This window comes from Macaca nemestrina, chromosome 6 (assembly GCF_043159975.1).
Source record: "Macaca nemestrina isolate mMacNem1 chromosome 6, mMacNem.hap1, whole genome shotgun sequence".
Lineage (NCBI taxonomy): Eukaryota > Metazoa > Chordata > Mammalia > Primates > Cercopithecidae > Macaca > Macaca nemestrina.
The window spans coordinates 71,200,652-71,207,567 of NC_092130.1; the positions used below are offsets into that span (position 1 = coordinate 71,200,652).

Consider the following 6,916-nt stretch of genomic DNA (forward strand, 5'->3'; position numbering starts at 1 on the left):
CCCTCCCCATTTTCCTTCGTGCCAAAAGGTGGTAATAGCTTCTGCTCTTATAGTCTCTGGGGAACCACACCATCCTTGAGAGTTTTCTATACTCAGCCCACACATTTGTAAATAGTTCTTATTGAACTCTTCTCAAAGCATCCCATATGAGCATGCCATCCATTCCTTCTGGGTCTCCGTGCAATATACCAGATGTGTCTCAATCTCAGTTTGAGCCTTAGGCTAAAACCTCTGTTATGCCATGAAGACACTGCAGGTCCTATTGAACTGTTCAGTGAAAATGATTTAGAAGACTAAAAGATGACGCTTAAGACATTTTTAAAGTTGAAATCAAAATCGTGGTGTTTGCTTCATGACCTCTGAAACTTAATTTGCCTCATGATCTCTGAAACTTAATCTACTGGGTAAAGAACTGTCAGCAGCACAGCAAGGCCAATCATTTTCAAGTCCCCAAAGAAGTCATATGTTCACCAGGAGACACAGGTCTTCCATGTCTGAGCACACAGAGGCAGTAGGATTGGCAGCTGCTGTTGGAGGTGCTTTCTGTGTTTTTTTTTTTCGGTTTGCACATTTTTATTGGGAGCCGTGGGAGGGGCCGCCTCTGTCAGTGAAGGTGCTCACAGTTTCTTCAGCCACTCTGGGCTGGGGCCCTGAGGGTCCTGGGGGTGGCTGGGCACGTCCGGCATGTTCCCATCATCGCAGACGGGCACTGGGTAGTTGTAGGGCGTGGCCTCGTTGATCATGACGGAGTACTTGAAGTAGGGGCTGAATGGGGGCATAATTATAGCGAGGACCCCAGTGACGTAGGACACGACCAGCACTGGCTCCTTGTCCCAGGCATTCTTGAGGAAGGCACCGAGTCTCGCAGCCATCTTGGTCTTGGTGGCCGGAGGTGCTTTCAAAACACAGTGACCAGCAGGCCTGGCTCTAGCAGAGCCAACACCACAAGGGATTGGAGGGTATAAGCCATGACAGGCAGTGTCACTATCTGCTGCTTCTTAATTCCTGCAGATTCAGGGACCATAGATTCCAGTTGTCCACCTTGATTCACCTCATCAGAAACTTGGAAAACCTTCACATTGTCTGTGTTGACATATTGACCTTACTCCAACTGTATGGATAGCATGTGTTTTAAAATCCACTGGACATAGAATTATAGGTTCACCATATGATTTTTAAATTTATTATATTATTTAAAGGTGTTTTTCTACTCCCTCCTGGCCTCTCTAGTTTCCTGCAAGAAGTCAGCCATTGACCTGATCATTGTTCCTCCACATGTAGTTCTCATTTTTCTCTTGCTGCTTTCAAGGTTTGCTCTTCATCTTTGGCTTTCAACAGTTTGAGGATGTGCCTCGGTGTGACTTATATTTATTCTCCCTTTTGTTGTATTAAAACACAAATGGCTTTTGCTATCTAAATTTCCTACACCCCTCAGCTATCTAAATTTCCTACTTCTCTTCCTATTTCATGAAGCTCCAGGCACCAGTGTCAGCTGTTTTTTAGGGTCATCTTCTCAGGTCAGTAGGACAGATTTAAAAAGGTAAAATCTGAAGATTCCATGACGTACAGTTCTGTTTTCTGTTGTTCTTGTATTTGCCTCTATTTTGTTGTATAATGCAGACTTTTACAGCAAGGAAATAGCCTTTTTTGTGTGTGTGAATAACCCTTTATTATGGTTGCATTTATCTTATTGTTTCCACTTTCAGATGGGGAAGCTAAGGCATTTCATCTAACTATAACTCTAATATCGCTATATTAAACAATAGTATAAAGATGTAAGCAAGGTTTAAACAAGACTATAAAGCATGGTTCCATATGGGCTTTATTCTCTCCTCTTCCATACTTTCAAGCACAGATTTTGGGCTTGGGCTCCTTTTGTACAGCTGCCTTGGATGATTTATGTGGAGTCCAGGCAGGAACCCTGACTCTCATGGCCTCTGAGGCATCTTAGAGTGAGATACCTTGTTCCTTGTTTGCATTACACTGGACAGGGAGTTTGGTCCTCTGTTGTATATATAACGTAACTTATTTATAGTTTATATTTATGTCACACTTCTACATTATAAAATATCAGACCCTCTAAGTTTTCTACTTACAATTTCAGAATTGTTATTGCAAATGAATTAACTTGTATTTTCTCCTTTTGCAAGGCTGAGGTGAAAACTAATGACGTAGATAACAGATTTTTTTCCCTTGTTGATTAGAAAGCTTTTAGCTTCATTATTTAATCCCCAAGGACAGGGTAAGTGCTTCTTCTGTATGAATGAGTTGCAGTCTACAGTTCCATTTCAATTAAAATTTTTTCACTATATGATTTGTCAAATATCAACAACATGAGTGCTTGAGGACAAATTGTTTTTAAGATTTCTGTAAGATTATTACCCTATCACACTGATTTTCAGGAAATGTATTAAATTTACAATGGGAACCTTGTTTCCCATAGTTACATTTTGGTAATATTTATGTTCTCATCTATTTTGTTCTGCAACCAATGGACTTGTTATACGTGTTAAGGAACTGCCCCTTTGCTCCAGGAATTCCATTTCTAAGAATTCATCTCAAGGAGGTAGGAACCAGGAATTAGATGTTTATGGGGCAAGTGTATCCCATTGTCCACTTGGAAGTCTCTGAGAACTGATGAATGGAGATCCGACTTAAATATCTCCCATGCTGGGCCTTGGCACATGTTGGGCTCTGTATAGCTTCCAAAGGCAATGTGAAGAGTGAGAAAATTACATCTGGCATTGGTTTCGGTGAGGCATTTTAATCAAATGCAGGCCAGATTAAATCTGTTCTGCAAGAGACTGGATGCCAATTTAGCTGTTACCTGAATCAATGAAACAAGCTGAATTTTTAAAGGTTGTGGAGACTGCGATTAGAAAGCAGGTAATTGGGTAAGTGTCTGTTAGCAGGACAAGCCAGATATGTATTGATCAAGAAAGGAAAAAGTCTGACTTGATTAACAAACCTTCTCTGTGTCAATAAACTAATGGTTGCTTTTAAAATGTAATTTTGCTTCCATTCTTCAGTAAGGGGCCAAAAATAGCCCAGGGGAGGGGCTGTGGAGAAAGTTAAAGTGTTTCTAAATAAGGAGCTTCCACTGATGATTGGAGAACACTGGTAATGGAAAAGGAACAGATTATCTGTCTCAGGAAGAGGCTTTTCAGTCCCTCCAATGGCATATAACAGAATTCAAACAAGTTTTACACTGAAGACTGCAGCATTAGACTTGTGGCTCCACATTCAGCTCTAAAGTGATTTTTGCTGGAGGCAAATGCATCAAGAAAGAGAAATCTTTCTCTCCCAAGAAACCTCTTACACAACTGTGTCCCTCCAGGGACTCTCAGAACAATCCCTCCACAGGGACCTGAGACACCAGGTCATGGCTTTTCCTTCTCGGGAAAGCAAATGGGATTGATGTACTGGGAATTCTCTCTCGTCCTGAAGCGAAACACACCCAAGTCCGTGAGCCCTCGTCCCAGATGAGGCTCCCTGTCTGCAGAATGGGAGAAGAACTGGCAGGCTCTGCAGATTCCCCACTCAGTGCCTCTGGTTTGGAAATTACAAGTACTGACTTCTTAGGTTTCTAGTAAACAATAGGAAAAACCTGCCCTTAGATGTCCCAAGGAAGTTAGAGTTTTGAAACTGGATATGGAACCCAGCCCACAGCTTGGGACTTGAGGAAACTAGGAGAAGGTGTCTGGGCACCGTGAGCCTCAGGTGTCTCCCTGCCACCACCCACTGCTGTAGAAGCAACACCATCAGGGCCAGCGCTTGCTTCGATGAGTAAAGAATCCCCCTCTTGGCAGGGAGCGAGAGCAGTGTGGGCGCTCCCTGGGCATTAAATTGTATTTGACAGCGAATGAAGAGCATGGCAAGCTCTCTGCCCACATCTGTCTTTGTGTCCTCTGACTTCTGTCTCATCGCATGAAAACAGATTTGGTTTGACTGAGAGCAGAGACTCTGAGTCTGACAAAACCTAAAACAATAACATTTTATTCTAATGGGAGAGCTGAGATGGAGAAAATGGAAGAAAAGTAATAAAAATAAGGTAAATCTGGGGGAACATGACTAAGTTGTTTTGTTGCCAACCACAGCAAAACATATTGCAAGGATAATAACTGGCTCCACAAAGGACTTCCTTATTTGAATGCAGCTGGGAGAGAAGGCAGGAGAGGGGAAAGAACCTATAAAATTCCTAGACCAAAACATTCTGGGTACTCATGAATCTTGAGTCAGTACTTATTGTTTTCCTTCCCCACACCATCATTTGTCCAATTTTTTTTTTTTAACCCACAACGTGGTGATTTTGCCAGCACTTGGGGAGATGTTCTCAGTATCCAGCCCTCTCCAGTGTGTGTGGTTGCACAACTCTGTGACAGCAGCCACACCCCTACTTCTGCTTATCACAGCCACGACCAACGCCACCTCCAGAACTGCAGTGATACTCTTCACAGTCATCACCTTTCATTCACCTTGAGCAGCTTGGACATTAGCTCCTGAGACCTGTTGGGGTGTTTAGCGCCTCAGGAAGGAACCCTTGCTCTCTATGGGTCTGGCCTTCACACCATGAGATAAAGGGATTTAATGAGAATGTCCCAGCATTGACTATAAATGGAAGCAAATGCCTTTTTCCCCTCTTTGGTGGCGGTGGTTTTGCTTTTGATGTATTCAGTATTCCAGAAGCATGGGACATAAAATTTCTTAGAAAAAATTTTCAGGAAATCCTATGTGAAAATGGTTTGGAAGGCAGGAGGATGATGACCAGTATATGCACAAACACTTTCACCCCAGCTAGCAGTACTGCCTGCCATTCCTCTCCTAGGCTAACATTTTGGCACAGACATTCCCCTCTCCCCAGGAAGAGAGGCCCAGGAATTTCTGCTAGCTCAGAAGGCAATCAACTGCATTATGCTCTGAGGTGGGCTGGGAGAGACTGGTCAGCTCTGTCACTTGGGGCGGCAGGAAGGGAATTGGATGGCCGATGGTAGCAGGGGAAAGCCTTACGCAGAAACTGGCTCTGTGAGCCACGTGTGTGGGTAGGAACTGCCTGAGGGAGGGCGCTTGTTCTTCCTGGAGGGATGAGGAAGCCTATTTGGCCCAGGGCTGTGGGGTGAAGGGAGACTCAGTCTCCTTGTCCCTGGTGGGCTGTCAGGTCAAGGCTTAGAACAAAAAGTACTGACCAAGGAGCACCCTTGGAAAGCTGGGTCTGGCTGCTGGGATATGGGGAACTGTGTCAGAGTCTGGAGAGGAAGGGAGGCAGTCACAGGGGCCTGGGTGAGGGTGTGCAGCAAGGCAGAGCTGGGCTGGCTGTGACAATGGCCAGGTTCAGGACGATGAGACCTGGGAGAAGATCCCTTGTGGGGAGGGCATGGGCGCCTCATGCCTATGTGAACCTGGCTCAACTGTTTCCTCTACTCAAAGAGCCATCTGGCTCCACACTGCCCGCCCACCCCCAGCAGAGCAGAAGGCAGAATGAAGCCACTTGTATCCCTGGCTGTGGAGCAGTGCAGCTGGCTTTATGGAAGTGCTAGAAGTCAGCACCAGCGCAAGTTGCAGGAAAACAAGGACCAGTCCTTTGCTGTGTATCACCAGCAACCTGGGAACCTCTTCTCAACTTTAGGAGCCTACCTTCTCCAGGGCACGCTTGTTCGGGTGGCCTAGCAGAGCTGCAAGAGTGGCTGGATGGTGGCCCTCAGGCCAGTGACCCGTCCTCTGCCCCTCATTCCCCTGACTTTGAAAGCAATTTCATTGCAGATGATCCTAGGGAGTTTTCGTTTCGGGAGGGGAAGGACTTATCCTGCCCGTAAGGAGGAGATGGTCCACAGAGGAGGCTGGTCAAAGTATTTGGGAAGTGGCAAATTCTGTATGCCTTTTTATAATTTAATGCAGATAAAAGAACCTTCATTCTACAGAACTATATAACAGGTGGAAAACACCTTAGGCTTGGAGTCAGGACACCTGTGTTTAACTTCTGGCTGTGTTAATTGCCAACTTTGGGTCTGTGAGTTAAAGACTTAACATCTTTTTTTTTTTGAGACAGAGTCTCGCTCTGTCGCCCAGGCTGGAGTGCAGTGGCGCGATCTCGGCTCACTGCAAGCTCCGCCTCCCGGGTTCACGCCATTCTCCTGCCTCAGCCTCCCGAGTAGCTGGGACTACAGGCACCTGCCACCATGCCTGGCTAGTTTTTTGTATTTTTAGTAGAGATGGGGTTTCACCGTGTTAGCCAGGATGGTCTCGATCTCCTGACCTCGTGACTCACCCGCCTCGGCCTTCCAGAGTGCTGGGATTACAGGCGTGAACCGCCAGGCCCGGCCAAAGACTTAACATCTTTAAGCCTTTGGGCCTCAGTCCTTCCATCTATAAGATGGGCATTATCAGCCCTAATCTTCCTCTCAACAGGTTTAATCACATAATGATAATGATGCTGTTGTTGATGCTGATGATTTGTGTCCCTTACACAGTGCTCCCATGTTTCAGGTACACCACATCTATTCATTTAATCCTCTTACCAATTCTATGATGTAGGTACCCATACGATCCTTGTTTTACAGAAGAAAAAAACTGAGGGTAGCAAGTTACTTGCCCGAGACTGAACGGCTGGCCAGGGGTGGCAGAGGCAAAACTGCATCCTGGGCAGCCTGGCCCCAGGGCTGTGCTCCCTGCCTCACACTGCGTCTTCTCCAACGCAATAGATGTGAAACTGTCTTGGAAATCTCCTGCCTCCAGGAAGGAGGTGTTCAGCACATCGCATAAAGAATCGAAGACTAAATGAATACATAAAGTACTAAACACATACGGAGATACCATTTTTATGATGACTAGAAATTGGGCGGTTGTGACCCGTCTACAATAAAGAAACCCAAATCTGAATTCTGTTCAGTGAGCAAGTGCCATCGGGTGGGAGGTGAGTCCC

At 45.5% G+C, this 6,916-nt stretch overlaps 1 pseudogene; it reads right to left on the reverse strand.

The window, feature by feature from the left end:
* Positions 1–566: 566 nt before the first annotated feature.
* Positions 567–881, reverse strand: LOC105471096 (NADH dehydrogenase [ubiquinone] 1 alpha subcomplex subunit 3 pseudogene; annotated as a pseudogene).
* Between the last annotated feature and the right edge of the window lie 6,035 nt (positions 882–6,916).